The sequence below is a fragment of the Orycteropus afer genome, unplaced genomic scaffold, assembly GCF_000298275.1.
Source record: "Orycteropus afer afer isolate SDZICR_OR568_19922 unplaced genomic scaffold, OryAfe1.0 scaffold00154, whole genome shotgun sequence".
NCBI classification, from domain to species: Eukaryota; Metazoa; Chordata; class Mammalia; order Tubulidentata; family Orycteropodidae; genus Orycteropus; species Orycteropus afer.
This window is the reverse complement of record NW_006921741.1, coordinates 4,841,401-4,859,598: the sequence shown is the minus strand read 5'-3', so window position 1 is coordinate 4,859,598 and position 18,198 is coordinate 4,841,401.

Sequence of the window (18,198 nt, the reverse complement as noted above, 5' to 3'; positions counted from 1 at the left end):
CTACTTCCGTAGTGATACTGCCTCGGAAACCCAAGGAGGGGTCGCTATGAGTCGGGGCCGACTCGACGGCACATAACAACAACAACAACAACATAGAACTCATAAATTAAGAGTTTCTTTTTTTTTCTTTTCACAGCCTCTCAGGCAAGAACATCTCAGTTGCTTGCTATGTGGTACTTTCTGATAAGCTATAAAGTGACCACTGAGAATATTTTGAAGGCTAAGAGCATGTTTTATGGGAAAGAGCATCTTGATACAGACTCTAAATACCAACAGTCAAATTTTAATAACTTTTTTGTTGAGATGACAATCAACAGTGCTGTTTCTCTCTATTCCTTGAGACTCTCTTCTCTCTTGGTTTCATTGACTTAGCCTTTCTTGATTCTCTTTTAAATAGTTGCTTTGCTCACAACCTGTGAATTTCTTTATTGTAGCACCTGTGCAACAGTTTTGCAAGTATTTCTACTAGTCTATAAACTTCATTTGGTAGCAATTCTTTTCCAGAACCTCTATCTATATTCATCTTCATAGTCCCTGGCACAATGATTTGTCCATAATAAGTTGTCAATAATAAGGAAATAATCAGAATAGCTGGACAATTAAGAATAAATGAATTCTTGCTCCTTTTCAGGCTCTTTTGTTGGTACTTTTCTTCTTTTTTAAATAGTTTAATATATTTTAATAGCAAACTCACAGGAACAGCAAAGAAAACAGATAATATTAAAAACATTTACTTGCATGTAGGGCAACTCAGTTAGAAAAGTACAGTGAATTGAGGGAATATACTGTGTAATAAAAATGCTACTAAAACCATTTAGCTGCTGTCAATAAGAAATTTATTTATTTTTAAATCCAAATGCTGGTATTGTCCAAAAAATTAAAAGGTTTATTTATAATTGTTATAAAATTGAACCACTAAAACTTATTCACAGAAACATTCTGACTTGTGTTAATTCCCCACATTTGTATTAAAATTTCACACACAAATGGAAATTGAAAAACTACCAATACCTAATTTCTGTTCCCTATTTTTCATTTGCTTATACTTAGGTGCCTTTTGACCTCATGGAAAAAAATATCTAATTTCAGAACCACTAATAACAGGAAGAAGAGTTTTCTTTCTTTCTTTTTTTTTTAAAGCATGACACGTTTCTCATCATAGTGGATTTTTAAGAATGTTCTCTCTGTATGTGGCATGTTAGCTGGATGTCCTTTGGCATATTTTTTACACATTTGGCATGGATAGCACAGGTTGGTTACTTCAAAAAGGCCAATCCAAAAGGCTTCACTTGTCTCCTGCAAAGCACCAATAGCTGTACTCTGAAAGCACAGATTTGTTTTGTAGTCCTAAGCAATTTTTTGCACCAGGTGCTGGAAGGGAAGTTTGTGAATCAGAAGTTCTGTGGACTTTTGATAACATCTAACTCCAGAGTGCTACAGTAGCAGGCCTGTAATGATAAGGTTTCTTCATCCCTCTAGTAGAGGACACACTCTTGAGAGTGACTTTGTAGCCAGTTACTTCCTGGGTACTTTACCACTGATTGATTTGCAGGCAGTCTGCTTTGTACAAGCTGTGGTATAGAAACCTTCTTGCTTATCTTCCTTCTTAGTCTGGAATTCCATGAGCTAGAGGCAGTGCTTTTAAGAAAGCAACAGTGCTGCTGCAGTGGCTGGGAACTCGATGCAGCTACTCTTCTTTTAAACTGTTAAGTGGCAGTGTTTCCAGAGGCTGCACCTTTGGTCCTCTTCTAAATTCAGCTTTATGAACTTTTTTTAAAAAATACATTTTACTGAAATATAATTTATGTACAGTGAAATACACAAAACTAAAGTGAGATGAGTCAATGCATTTTTTCTTTTTTTATAGTGTTCCCTCCCTTCCCCTTCTACCTCTGGTAACCAACAAAGAAAGTTTCCTTCCGTATATAAACCATTCCCTGACTTTTTACAGTAATGAACTAATACTATATTTGTTCTTCTGTGATTGACGTATTTCACTCAGTATAATGTCCTTCAAGTTCATCCATGTTATGTGGTGTTTTGCAGATTCTACATTATTCTTTAGTGTTGCATAGTATTCCATTGTATGTATGTACCATAGTTTGGTTATTCATTCTTCTGTTGATGGGCACGTAGGTTGTTTTCATCTCTTTGCTATTGTAAATATACTGCAATGAACATGGTTGTGCATGTATCTGTTCTTATCCTGGCTCTCATGTCTTATTTTTGTCTTTCTCTCTAAGGTGTGTCTCTTATAGACAGCATATTGATGGGTTATATTTTCTTATTCAGTCTGCAACTCTCTCTCTCTTGAGTGGTGCATTTAATCCATTGACATTCAGTGTAATTATCGACAAGTATGAATTTGTTGCTGTCATTTTGTTATGTGCTTTTATGTCATGTTGCTGATTTCTGTGTTCCATTTAATTTTATGTGGTGAGCTTGTCTTATTTATGAATTATGTTATCACTTCCTTCATTGCTATTGTTTTAGTATTTGCTAAATATCTGTGCTTGTCCTCTTTTTGATTTTGATGTGAAGTTTTATTATTTTTCCTTGAGGTTGCCCTGTGATTTATCATTTTGTTCCCAAGTTTAGAACAGTCTTTTCTATTTTGCAGTTGTCTTGACTTCCCTACCACTTAGAAGTTCTGTAACTACACAGTCTTTTCCCTCTTTTTTGTTTGTAGTTGTCCTCATTTGTCAATTTATATCTCTGGTTCCCTGTTTACAATCATGTAAGCTTATTTACTTTGGATACTTCCATAACTGGATTGGTTTCTGAGTTATGTCATCATGTGTGTTAATGGTCAATTGTTGTTGGCTGTTGTTGCTTTTCTGTCCAAAGGATTCCCTTTAGCATCTCTTGTAAGTTTAGTCTGATTTTAATAAATTATCTTAATTTCTGCTTATCTGGAAATATCCTAATTTCACATCATATTTGAGGGACATTTTTGCTGGGTATATAATTCTTGGTTGGAAATTTTTCTTTTTCAGGGTTTTGTATATGCCATCCCATTGTCTTCTCACCTGCATGGTTTCTGCTGAGAAATCTGAGCTTAGTCTTACTGGTTGTCCTTTGTAGGTCATTTTTCATTTTTCATTTTTCCCATGCTGCTTTCAGGATTCTTTCTTTGTCTTTGGATTTGGTGAGTTTGATGATGATATGTCTTGGTGATTTTCTTTTGGGGTCTGTTCTGTTTGGGGTTCATTGCATTTCTTGCATACATACATTCTCATCTTTCATCATACCAGGAAATTCTCTTCTAAGAAATCTACAATTTTCTCTGTGGTCTCTTCCTGTTCTGGAATTCCAGTTGCATATAGGTTATTCCTTTTGATAGTATCCCACATGATCCTCAGGCTTTCTTCATTTTGTTTTGATGTTTTTTCTGATTGATCCCTTTCCAAAGAAGTGTTCGGGTGCTTGTCTTCAATATCACTAATTCTGCCTTCTACTGATTCAGTTCTACTCCTTTGCCCATTCAATGTCTTACCTATTTATGAAAATTTAGTTTTAATCTTCTGTATTTCTATCTATAGATTTTGTATCATTCCTAATATTTCATTTATTTTGTCATTTTGTTCTTGTATTGTCTTTCAAAATTGTTGTAGGATTTTGTTTGTGTTTTCCTTGATCTGTCTCTCAATCCCTTGAAGGTACCTAAGTATAATTCTTCTGAATTCCTTACCAGGTAGTTCCAATAAAGCTTCTTCCTCAGTGATGTGCTCTGGGTCTGTATTCTGGTCCCTTGTTTCTCCTGCTTTATTTTGCTTCTTTGTGTAGACTGTGATGGTCTATTGTCTCTGAGACATTGTGGCATTTTTGTGTTTATATTTAATTGGTGATGATGTATGTTGGAGTGATTTGCCCAAGATTTTTGTTTTCTTTGTTATGTTTGGATGTTATTTAAGTAAGTAGGATACTGTGCTCCTCTATTCACTAGTTGGAAGTACTTATATACTCACCACCTGTCTACTTTCCTGTTGTCAGTCTCCCATATGTCTCTGCCATCCTTGGCAAGTGGAGCCTATTCTTAGTTCCCTGGAATCCAAATGAGAATGCTGTCACTTTAAATATCCAAAATGTCCACCTCTGCAAACATTCAAAATGGCTGCACCCTCATCACTTTAAATATCCCAAATGACTGCAGCTTGTAAACAATCAAAATGGCTGTGCCCTCCGGACAGCTGAAAGTCCACAGTTTAGGTTGTCTCCCTCTTTGTTATTTCCCTTCCTAGTCATTGGCTACCAGTGCAGTTGTCCCTGCAACCCTTGGCAACCAGGGCTGATCTTTAGGTCAATTCTCATGTCCCAACACCACTTGGAAATATTCAGGCTGTTGGTGCCATCAGAGTAGCTGATAGTCCACAGCTCCATCTGTCTCTGTACTCACTGTTTTCATTCAAATTTTTCCATTAGTTGGTGCCTAATTCACTTCTGTATACTTCCTTTCAAAGTTCAGGGCTCCAGGATTATCTTCTGTATCTCTGTCAATTGGTTTCTCTTTTCTTTATTGAGGATGGTCTGTGTCACTTGTCTGGATATTCTGCCATCTTACCAGAAGTCATCTCTGTGCACTTTAGTCTTATATTATCTAATGTCCATATATGCCAACAAATATTATCTTTAATACCGATCTCTCTCCTGAGCTCAAACTTTTATCTCTAACTATTTTCTAGGTATCATCACCAGAACCATACCCTTGTCTCTTAACCCAGACTAGGTTAGGGTTTCTCAAACTTCCCTTTGTGTAAAACAATTCAAACAATGCTTGTTCAGTTTCATTCTACTCTGTAAATCTATAAGCATTAGTACTTCAAGCTTAAAATATACAAGTTATAAGCTTGGAGTTTTATGTTTTTTCTCCTCTCTCACTTAAAATTCCATAATTAATCAAGTCCTCTTATTTCTACCTTAGCAACTCTATTGAATTCACCCCTGGCTCTCTATTTTCATGCCAATGTCTTGTTTCAGTATTTTGCCTGTTATATTGCAATAGCTTACCACATTTGGTCCCTTTGCCACAAATTTCTTCCCACTGTCTGTCTTCCACAGGTCTGATAGAGGCATCTTTTACAAAATACAAACAGGCCCATGTTGTTATCATCCTGCTTAAAGACCTCTGTTGGTTTCACTCCCTTCTTTCACACTCTGATTGATACTAATCTTCTCTGATTGCATTTCCCCTTGTTGTTGTTAGGTGCTGTCGAGTTGGCTCTAACTCATAGGGACCCTATGTCCAACAGATTGAAACACTGCCCTGCTCTGTACCATCCTCACCAGTCCTTGCTATATTTGAGCCTATCATTGCAGCCACTGTGTCAATCCATCTCATGGAAGGTCTTCCCTTTTTTCGTGACCCTCCACTTTACCAAGCATGATATCTTTCTCCAGGGAATGGTCCCTTCTTATAAACCCTGAACTCTAGTCACACTCAATTTCACTCTTGCCCCAAACCAGGTCTTTTTGCTGTGTCTCTATCTTTGCCCTCCCATTTGCCTGTTATGGCCTTCTCAGCTTTCTCTACCCAGCTTAAATGTTACCTTTTTCCATGAAGCCTATCCTAGCATTTTGTTTTTTATTAATACTTTTATTTATTTATCTTTCATTTATATGTTACGTATCTGTCTCATAGTAGATTCTGTCTCATGCTAGATTGTGAGAATCAGGAACTTTCTTTATTCTATTCTTGAATGGCTGCACTTTATTTGGTATTCATTGCTCAATAAATGTCTGTTGAATTAATAATGTAATGACTGAATGTTAAGTTACATTTTCTCAGCTTTTTGAGAACTTAGCTATTTTAACCATGTTTAATGCTAAACCAGAGATGTTCAAACATTTCAGTGTGTTTTAGCGGGGTCAGGGCCTGACATCTGCTTGAGGTGACAGAGACATCAGTATTGTCTTCAGCTGTCACTCACCTGCTGTGTGTTGCTTTAGCTCCCAAAGCTTTACTCTTTTTATCTGAAATTGGCTTTGCCATGCTCACTGGTTTGTAAAAAAAATTTAGATAGACAAATCATTTTTAATAAACTTTTTTCATTTGTTTTTAAACTAGCTTCAAGTATACAAATCTTGTAGTTTTCTAAATTTCTAAACCAAATTATAAAGAAATAGAAGTCAAGACAACCAGCTTGTTTTGTGCAGATATATAGGATTTTCTCTAGAATTTCTATTTTTAAAACAAAATTATATTTTGCATTCATTATTCTAGATTTATTGAACTCAGAGTAAGATGTCTCTCTTCAAACATTACTCACTTGACAGAAAGTAAGTGAATGCCCTTTTGGACATGGTAGTTAGAAATTAGCCACTATTCACTCATTCACTATTGAAGTCATAAACAAAGTATTTGGCTTTCTGACAGCTACATTAGTTGCATTGTTCACCATTCACAGCTGCCAGATATAGAATGGTCACGTGGCAGCCAACAAGGCTTGGGTTCATAAAGTGGCCCTGTCATTTTTCAGGGAATATGGGGTGGAATAAAGTAGAAATATTATTTTAGAGGTGAGTTATTTGTTATGTCTCTTCTCCAACAGGGACTTGAAAATGTGCTAGTTGTTGGGATCATCTTGAGAAGGAGTTCCATTCTCTCCCTTCAGCTGTTCAGAGCACCTGTTCTTTTTGTGTCTCTCTTTGCCTGCTTTAAAAAATTCCTATGGCTCAGGGGAAGAAAAAAAAAAAATCCATATCTATATATATCTATATGTATTCATATATATATATATATATATATCCAAATGCATACATGCACTTGTAAGAGCCACTGTAATCTAGGACTCCTTTTAGGCAAAGATTATAAAATGGATGAGCAGGTGTTATATTTTTTTCTAATGACAGTTTTATTGATATATAATTCATACACCATAATATTCACTCTTTAAATTATACATCTCATTGGTTTTCAGTATATTAATAGAAGTTTTATGGCCATCACAACCTTTGTGATAGCTAAGGTTATGTGTCAACTTGGCTGGGCCATGATGCTGAGTGGTTTAGCAGTTATGATATAGTAACCCCCCATGATGAGATCTGATACAGTGTAATCACTTCCATGATGAGATTGCTTTGAGAAACCAATCAGAAGAAAGGGAGTTTCCTCAGGGTTGTGGCCTGCTTCCAGTATATGTGGACTTCCCAGCAAAGCTCTCTGGCTTTTTGCTCCATATGGACACTACATCTGGCTTGTCATCATCTGGCCTTTGTTTCTTTGGTTGTGAGCCAGTGGCCTGCCAGATTGTGTGCTGATCTTTGTATTTGTTAGCCTACGCAGCATGTGAGCCAGCAGCTGACCATCTTACTTACCAGGCTTGGATTCATCATCCCCTATAGCTGCTTGAGACAGGAGAAGCCTCCAGCCTGATGTCTGACTCACAGGCTTGGAACTTGCCAGCCTTTGCAGCCTTGAGAGTCATTTCTTTGAGATAAATCTCTTTATATATATATAAAGGTAAATCTCTTTATATACATGTATATGAGAGATTTACTGGTTTTGCTTCTCTAGAGAACCCAACCTTTCTCTTTTTCTAGAAAGAGATGAGGACTTGAAGTACTTACTGATGAAGATGACAGCCTTCAGTATGGATTACACCTCAACATAATACAAAATCCTCACAACTGGACTAGTAAGCAACATTATGATAAATGGAGAAAAGATTAAAGTTGTCAAGGATTTTACTTTATTAGAATGCACAATCAGTGCCCATGGAAGCAGCAGTCAAGAAATCAAATGATGTATTGCATTGGGCACATTTGCTACAAAAGATCTCTTTAAAGTATTTTAAAGCAAAGGTATCCCTCTGAAGATTAACGTGTGCCTGACTTAAGACATGATGTTGTCAATAGCTTCATATGCATGCAGAAGCTGGACAATGAATAAGGATGACCAAAGAAGAATTGATGGCTTTGACTTATGGTGTTGGCAAAAATATTAAATATATTATGGATTACCAGAAGAATGAACAAATCTGTCTTACAGAAGTACAGCTCCTTAGAAGGAAGGATATTGAGAGTTTGTCTCCTGTACTTTGGACCTGTTATCAGGAGGGACTAGTCCCTGGAGAAGACATAATGCTTGGTAAAGTAGAGGGTCAGCAAAAAGAAAGAGTCTCAAGAGACATATTGACACAGTGGCTGAAACAATGGGATGAAGCATAGCAATGATTGTGAGGATGATGCAGAACCAGGCAGTGTTTCATTCTTTTGTAAGTCGGGTCACTATGAGTTGAAACTGACTTGATGGCACTTAACAACCACATAGTCATCACCACTACCTAATTCCAGAATATTTTCATCACCTGAAAAATAAACCCTGGTGGCGTAGTGCCTAAGGCATTCGACTGCTAACCAGAAGACTGGTGGTTCAAACCCACTAGCTACTCCTCAGAAGGAAGGTTTGGCAGTATACTTCTGTAGTAATACTGCCTTCAAAACCCAAGAAGGGGTCATTATGAGTCGTATCTGATTCGATGGCAGGGGGTTTACTCATTAGTAGTCATTTCTTATTGTGCACCCTTCCCAGCACTTTGGCAACAACTAATCTACTTTCCCACCACCCATCTGTCAGTCTGTGACACTGTGGTGGCTTGTGTATTGTCAGGAGTCTGGAGGCTATGCCACCAGTATTTCAAATACCAGTAGGGTCACCCATGGTGGACAGGTTTCAGCAGAGTTTCTAGACTAAGACAGACTGGGAAGAAGGGTGGGGCAATCCACTTCTGAAAAATTGGCCACTGAAACCAATTTTCAACTAAATAAATAGCAGTGAAACACTGTGATACAGTGCTGGAAGATAAGCCCCTTAGTTGGGAAGGCACTCAAAATACAACTAAGAAAGAATTGTCACCTCAAAGTATAGTTGACCATAATGATGTGGATGGAGTAAAGCTTTTGGGACCTTCATATGCTGATGGGGCCATGATTCAAAATAGGAAGAAACAGCTGCAAGCATTCACAAATAATCAGAACATGAAATGTATGAAGTATGAATCTGGGAAAATTGGATGTTGTCAAAAATGGAATGGAATATATAAAGATCGATATCCTAGGCATTAGTGAGCAGAAATGGACTGGTATTGGCTCTTTTGAATCAGACAATCATAGGATCTACTATGCTGAGAATGACAAATTGAAAAGCAATGGTGTTACATTCATCATCAAAAAGAATATTTCAAGATCTACCCTGAAATACAATGCTGTCAGTGGTAGGATAATCTCCATACACCTACAAAGAAGACCAGTTCATACTACTAATATTCAAATTTGTGCACCAACCACTAAAGCCAAAGATGAAGAAATTAAAGATTTCTACCAACTTCTGCAGTCTGAAATTGACCAAACATAAAATCAAGATGTATTGATTATTACTGGTGATTGGAATGTGAAAATTGGAAACAAAGAAGAATCACTGGTAGCTGGAAAATATGACCTTAGTGATGGAAAGGCCATATCATGGCAGAGATCACATGATATAATTTTACAAGACCAACAATCTATTCATTGCAAATACCTTTTGTCAACGACATAAATGGCAACTGTACATGTAGACCTCATCAGATGGAGTACACAGGAATCAAGTTGACTACATCTGTGGAAAGAGGTGATGGAGAAGCTCAATATCATCAGTCAAAATGAGGCCAGGAGTTGCTTGTGGAACAGACCATCAATTGCTTATATACATGTTCTAGTTGAAGCTGAAGAAAATTAAAACAAATCCATGAAAGCCAAAATATGACCCTGATTTTTTCCTACCTGAATTTACAGACCATCTGAAGAGTAGATTTCACAAGTTGAACACCAGTGACTGAAGACCAAACGAGTTGTGGGATGACATCAAGAACATCATACACGAAGAAAGCAAAAGGTCATTAAAAAGACAGGATAGAAAGAAAAGACCAAAATGGATGTCAGAAAAGACTCTGAAACTTGCTCTTGAATGGAGAGTAGCTAGTTTTAGGATTATCATTGCCATAAAGATAATGTAAAAGTTAACTGGCCTTAAATGTACAAATCCAATTTGGTGTATTGTTAACTAATAATGATGTTCTGCTATCCTTCTCTTCCATATACATCTTTCAGTGTTCCTATATTCAATATAGGAGCTCTGGTAGCATAATGCCTAAGGCACTTGACTGCTAACCAGAAGGCTGGCGGTTCAAACCTACCAGCCACTCCTCAGAAGGAAGGTTGGGCAATCTATTTCCGTAGTGATACTGCCTCGGAAACCCAAAGAGGGGTCACTATGAGTCAGGTCTGACTTGATGGCATATAACAACAACAACAACAACAATATATTCAATATAGTTAGGAAGAATTTACCTTTAAGAAAGAATATGAAATTCAATTGGATACAGAGATTTCTGGGTAGGAATAATTGAGGGAGATTTTAGTGCATTGGTACTATGTATACCATTGGAAGAACCAATAAGTACATGGCCAATAAGTACATAAAAATATGCTGAACATATGTCATTAGGGAAATCCAGATGGAAAACCCACAATGAGATACTACTTCATACCTACTAAGATGACTATTGTATATAATAGTAAGTATTGATGAGGACATGGAGAAATTGGAACTCTTGTGCACTGCTGGTGAGAATGTAAAATATTGCCATGCAAATCAGTTTTGCAGTTACTCAAAAAGTGAAACAGAGTTACCATATGGCCCAGGAATAGTCTCTCTATATATCCAAAAGGATTGGAAGCACAGACTCAAATGGATACTTATACATTACTGTTTATTATAGTACTATTCACAATAGTCAAATGGTGGAAATAGCACAAATTTACATTAACAGGTGAATGGATAAACAAAATGATTTATACACATACTGGAATATTATTCCATCATAAAAATAAGTGAAGTTCTGATATATGCTACAATATGGGTGAACCTTGAAAATACGCTAAGTGGAATAAGTCGGATAGAAAAGAACAAATGCCGTATAGTACAACTTAATATGACATATTTAGGATAGGCAAATACATAGAGACCAAAGTAGATTAGTGGTTACCAGGGGCTGAGAGGGTAGGGGGAAAGATGGGGATTTATTGCTTAATAGGCACAGAGTTCCTGTTTTGGGTGATGAAGTTTTGGAAATATATAGTAGTCATGGTAACACCACACTATGAATGTAATTAATGCCACCGATTAAATTGTACACTTAAAAAAGGCTAAATTGGAAAAATTGCCATGGATTTTAGCATTTTGATAAATTACATGAAGATATCTCTTTTTCATGCCCTACTTTATATTGCAGAGAAAACAGCAACAAGGAGATATCTTTGGAATCTTTATAAAATCATTGTCAATCCCCTGGTTCTATGTCCTTATGTTGTGGAGTGTGTCTGTTTATTTATTGGAACCCTGAATTTACTAGTTGCCTTTATATTTATGCTTCATCTTTAGTGGCATCTAAATGGCTTTGACATTTGTATTACATCCAGATTGCATATACTTCAGCACAAAGATGGAGAACTGTGTTGGTCTTGATATATTAAATGGTACTTTTTTTTTTTTTTAAGGAAAATAGAGTATTCCTGTACTAGGGAATTTTTTTTTTGTGATTTTAGTGTTACAGGCTACATATTTTTGAGAAGATCTTGTTTAAACATAAAGACAGGATTAAAAGTCAGCTGTTAGGGGAGAGTATTTGTGGCTGTGTGTTTGATGAAGTGGAAGTGGTATGAACAAAAGACAGAGCTGAGTATTCCACCAACTAGTAGTAGATGTTTGTGTTTGAAGTATAACTTTAACGCAGTCTTTTAAGCATTTTCATGGAGTTCAAGGAAGTTCTTGTTCACTGTAAGTTAATTTACTTTCAGCATGACCTACTTGTGGGGGATAAAGCGTGTTTGGTGTCTTGAAATGTTTCCTTAATAATTTGTTCACAAATACTGAATTCTGGAGCTATCACATATTGTTTGTTTTGCTTGTTCTCTGTTCTGTTAAAGTCTTCTCCACATTTATGATGTATTCCCTGAGATTATAAATTCATGAATTTAAGTGCTGATAAAAAGCTTCAAATTGTCTAGTACCTTGGAGTTTTACTTAGAAATTATATTTCTCCTGTCAGAATGACTACATTTTATCTTGACTAGGAAGTACATGGAAAGATGTATTCAAATTCTTGATATGTATATAACCTGGTAAGTGTTGAGAATAAACTTATTTGGCTAGACATTTTGATGTGATTTAAGTACTAGATTGTAGAATATCTTAATGGTGTGTTAAATGTTGATCTGCCTAACACAAAAACTTGGTAGAAGATGTCTGTATTATGTAATTTAAAGAGAAAGAGCTATAAACACTAATTTCCCTTGGAGTAGAATTTTGAAAACAGTAGTTCATTTTTTCTTCTAGCATTTATGTATTTATTTTTAGTAGCTGAGGATGATGATAAGCTTAGTGGCTGTCATTAAATCAACTATTATATATCAAGCATTTTATATGTGTTATGTGATTTGGTGACTTTAGGATATAGATATGATCACTTTCATCTTACATATGAGGAAACAGAGGATCAGAGCAGTTAAAGCATCCCAGTTTTAAGGGATGGAGGTAGGATTTAAATGCTTGTCAACTTGATGCCAAAGTTGATGTTCTTAACCATTACTATACTGTATTCCATGAATAATCACATAGCACACAGTACTGCCAGTCCGTGTCAACCAGAGGAATGGTAGCATGTCTAAAACATGGAAATTGTTTCTTTAATTTCTGTATGAATTACTTGGAATTGTCACTGAGGAAAAGAAAAAACTCAACATTTTCCACTTTCTGTAAATCACATTGATTCAACTGTCTTGCACAGTGGCTCTGTAGAGCGCCATGTATGAATCTACATTCCAGAAAAATGTGCCCTACGGAGAGAATGTGTGGGGACAACTGGCCATGGCAGCTGTACATAGTTAACGGTGATACAAGCTTGAAATTCAGTCTCTTCCTTTCTCTGTATGCATTCCCTCTATAACCATCAAAAGTAGGATTGAAATGCATATACAGAAATTATGCTTTACAAAGAAACAAAAGCCACTATGGTATTGTTATTGAAGCTTTGCCTAAGAATCGCATAATATTAGTGCCAGAATATACCTCCTTTTAGGCTTTAAGCCAATCATTAGTAAAACTGATGAGCAAATTTGAATGAACTAACTCTTAGAGAATAAGGACCAATGCTCTTTTTTACTGCTAGCTCTGGTGGCATAGTGCCTAAGGCATTTGACTGCTAACCAGAAGGCTGGTGGTTCAAACCCACCAGACACTCCTTGGAAGGAAGGTTGGGCAGTCTACTTCTGTAGATGATATCACCTCAGAAACTCAAGGAGGGGTTGCTATGAGTTGGATCTGCCTCGACGGCAGTGACTTTGTTTTTTGGTTTTATACCTACAGCAGAACCTTATCTATGAGGCTTAATGATTGGCGGATTGATTATTCTCTTTCAAATGGCTAGTTAGTATGCACTATTCTAAGCGGTTTTACATTGAACTTCCACAACAATCTTAAAATGTAGGTGCTATTATTGTTATTTACGTTCTAAAGCTATAATCTGAGTCTTTTGACATTCGAGTCCAGTGCTTTTCTTATCAAGCTGTGCAGCTTCCTCCCTGCCAAAGGGACAGGGAGGTCACATCTTCTGACCTCCTCTAACCCCACAAGAGGAAGACAGACTCACCATTAGTAGCCCAAGGCCTATCCCTGCCTACCTCCAGCCCTTTCACCAACCCTGACACCAATCATTCCTCCCACAGCACCCACCACCTCTACTGGGTTCGATAATTCACTGCAGGGCTACACAGAACTCACAGATTATGGGGTTTATTAGGGAAGCAACAGGTTACAATTCAAGTTCAGGAACAATGCTTAGTCTCTCTGTCTGCCATCTCTCAGCCAATAGTCTCTCTCAGTCTCTCTGCCAGCAGTGTGTGTCTCTCAGTGTCTCTCTCTCAGCTGTGGATTTCTCTCAGGGGCATGTTTCTCTCAACAGCATGTCTTTCTCAGCCAGCAGTCAGACAGACTAATGCCTCTAGAAGGGCTCCTTCTAGAGTGGCCAAACTAACCAATTCCAACATCAGAATTCTATACACCTGAGAGAGAGCAAACTTCCTAGAAAATTACTTGGTGCTACATGCAACAGAAATACCCAGGTGGATAACTTTAATAATCAGGAGCTACTCAGTTGCTCATGGCAAATTCCACCACAGAGTTTACAAAGATTTATGGCTAGAAAAGCCATACCAGGTAATTTACTACACTGCACTCCCCTTCCCAAATAATAAAATAAAAAAATTTCTATCTCTTTTTATAAAGGAAGAAGCTAAATATCTGAGAGGTCAAATAACTTGCCTAATTTCAAACAAGTAGGTAATGCTGAACAAGTCTAAAAGCCTGGTCTACTTGACTCCAAAATCTGTGTGCATAAATGCCATGCTCAACTGTTTCCTAGAACATGAACTCACACCATATCTTATGGATGTAATTTTGTTCTGGTTATCTAGTGCCACTCAGACAAGAATATACCACAAATTGGATGGCCTTAAACAAACAGGAGTTTATTCTTACAATTTGAAGGCTTAAGAGGCTAAGATTTGTTCAAGTTCAAAGTGCCAAGCTCTAGGGGCTGGGTGAAAGCCCCTCAGCCTTGGGCTTCAGCTCTGCCTCTAGCTCCTGGCCCACTGAAGCTAGAGTCTTTTCTTCACTCAGACAGCTCCTGGCTGCTGAGACTGACAAGGCCAAGGTTGACTAGTAAAAAGGCACAGTCCTGATATTACCAAATCACACAGTAGGCCATTAATTCAAGTCTGTTGTAAGTCCCAAGATCAGCAGAGCATGGCAGGCTGCTGAACAATGACACAGCTACATGCAAGGTTCAAGGTGCCATAAGCTAGAGACCATTCCCAAAGCTGCTTCTTATACATGGGAAGCAGACCACATACCCAAAGCAGCTACTCAGCTGCTTGTGGTAGATCCCACCATGTAGGTGATTGCCAGTCTTGTCATGGGGAATAACTACCATAACTACCACCAGCTGCCAAGCTACTCAACCAGGCCTAACGAATTTGACACACAAACATAACCACCACAAATCTGTACATGTCTCTTAAAGGCCTCTAGAATAATAGAGTCTGAAATCTCATACTTGGCAACTGGTAGAGGTGAGTGGTTAAGAGCAAGCATTCTATAGCCAAACATAGTTAATCCCAGCTCTACCACTTATATGACTTTGGCTAAATTTTTCTATGTCTGAGATTCATCATCTACAATGGTAGTAATAATAATACTGATCTCAGGGAGTTTGAGAATTAGTGAGTATGAAGCACTTAAAACAGTGCCTGGTACATAGTAAGCCTCATGTGTTATTATTATGTCCTTAAGTGTGTTTCCATTGGGAAAAAATTATCTTTTATTCAGTGAAACTTAATCCTGTTTTTATCTCTCATCTCCTCTAGGGACACAAAGACTAGCAGGACACTCTTTCTGTCACTCTAAAGCTTTTATTTGATTATCATAATGAAGTTGGTTTTCACTCTTTCCTAACAGATTTCTTAAATTTTTAAGCAAAAATCTGATCTTCCCAGTACTCATATTTAAAATACTACAAGGAATTTTCTGTTCTTACAGCAGGAAATAACATTAATTCTTAGAGGGTAAGAGCATTCATTTTCATATAATGTATAAAGGACAGACAAATTTATATTTATAGCAGGAATAAGTAGTTTTGTTGTTGTTGTTACCTGAAAGAACATCTGCTCTCTTGCCTAAAATTATGACGCTTCTTATAGGGTGATATAGTGAACAAACACTGGACATGGCAATCAGAATACCTGGGTTTAGGTCTCGCTTGATATTTACAGTTGTATAACCTTGTGGGAGGTGGGAGGAGGAGAGTCCTCTTAGCCTCTTAAGCCCCAATTTCCTGACCTATGACATGGATATAATATAACTGCTGTGATAATCTCATACTGTTTGGTTGAATCAAATAATATTTTAGTTTTTCAAGGCCCAATTCAAGGATCAATGAAGCCTTCCCTCACTCTTTCAATTGGACTGCATCTCTCCTTCCTCTGTATTCCATTTAATAATTTGGAATTTATAAATTCACCCAAAGAAATAACTCTCTCTCAATGGAGTATGAGGTGTAAATTGTTTATTATAGAGTTTAGTATAATTATATTCACTAAATCTGAAGTAATATGTATTGTGGTTCTGCTACTTAATGTTTATTTCTTCATCACGAAGAAATTAGTGAAAAAGCTTTAGTCATTTGGCTGAGAGAAATGTCTGTGTAATGCTGTGGTCTAGGTTTCACCTTGTATGTCCCACTGTTCATTTTCTGTACTCATATTGTGCTAGTCCCTCATTGTTCTGAATGTTTCCCTGAATCATGGACTTCTTTAAGAATTTTAAAAAAATGTTTATCCTCTACACCTCAAGTTCAGAGTTTTTCCCCCACCTTTTTATATTGAAAAAACTTAAAATCTACAGAGAAGTTAAAAGAATTATACACAAATACTGTTATATTTGTAGAGTAGCCAATTGTTAATCAGTTATTACTCCTCCACTTACCACTAGTGGTAAGTTCTCCTTGCCTGCTGACTGGTGGGTGCTGCAGCTCATATAGCCCTTTTTTGAGTCCACTATTTTCAGACCACTTCTTGTGCCAACTGTTTTAGGTCAGTGTCCCTGGGACACAGACACTAAGATGGAAATTTGCACATGAGAAGTTTATGGGGAGTTCTCTCAGAAAAAACACCTGGGAAGAACTGAGGAAGCAAGATTAGGCAAAGGGATGAGTTGAACTACAGTATGGCTATAACAAAATCCTCAGCTTATCCTTGAGAGCTTTGGAGCTAGGATGGCCTTTCAGAATTGTCCTGAATTAAGGCAAGGGAGCAGACTTTTTTCCCTCACATTGACCAATCATGGCTGCTGGTTACCTTTGGTGAGGGTTTGTAACTTGGGGTGAGGAAGCTCCCTTTGAGTGGAGAGCAGTTGCTAAGGAGGGACTCAATATTAGTTGTGAGCAGCCAACAATCCTGACAAACAGGGGTTTGAAGGCCTTCATCCTGATAGTGAAGTCTGAGTGGCACATCACAGACTCTACTACAAAAGACAATGAAAATGTAGGAAGACCTATTAAAATGTAAATGAAATACTCTAGGTAAGAGGTAATGATACCTTGGAGTTTGGAGAAATAGTGGAGATGGTGAGAGGTAGTTGAATTTGGGATATATTTCAGATGATTTACTGACCTGGATTAGATGTCTGGAGAAAGAAGAAGCAAGGGTGTCTTCTAAGATATTGGCTTGAAAAATTTGAAAAATAAAGTTACCGCACCAATTTAATAGGAAGTAATGGCTATCACAGGGCTTTGGCTGTTTAAAAAAACTGTATTAACTGAAGAATGCAACCTCTTATTTTAATGAGATGGATAGACACAATGGATGCAATGATGGGCTCAGGTACAGCAGGGATCATAAGGCTGGCACAAGACAGGACAATGCTTCATTCTGCTATGCATTGAGTCACTATGAGTCAGAGATGACTCGATGGCACCTAACAACAAAAACAACAACTGAAATAAAGAATATGAACTTACCATTTTATGTTTCTAAAGCATATATTGCTTAAACTGATCCAACTAGAAATAGAAAAATTGAGTAGATCTTGGCATAAATAAAAATTTTGTTAATGTATTATCTTCAACTAAGGAAAAAAACTGAAGTAAGTTTAAAGTCAAACACTTTCATAAACTTTTCAAGACAGGTAATTTTCATGTTACCCATTTCCAAATGAGAGAAATAGGTGGAAACCTTTCTAACTCATTTTAAGAAAATAACATAACTCTAATTTCAAAGCTGAACAAACATAACTCAAAGAGAAGAAAGTATGGATTAATCTTATTTATAAATATAGATTGACAATCCTAATCAACTACAGGGTTCCTCCCTGTAGAAGAGATCTGTTACACTGTGGGAAATTGCAGTCAATGTCATGAGACAAAATGTGTATGAACTGCTATATGGAAAATGAATTTGCTCTGTAAACTTTCACGCAAATCACAATAAAAATAAAACAAAAATCCTGAGACTGGCAAGACAGCGGACTAGGCAGAAAGACTGCACAGACCCTCTTCAACAAAGAAAAGGGAAACCAATTAACACAGATACAGAAGATAATCCTGGACC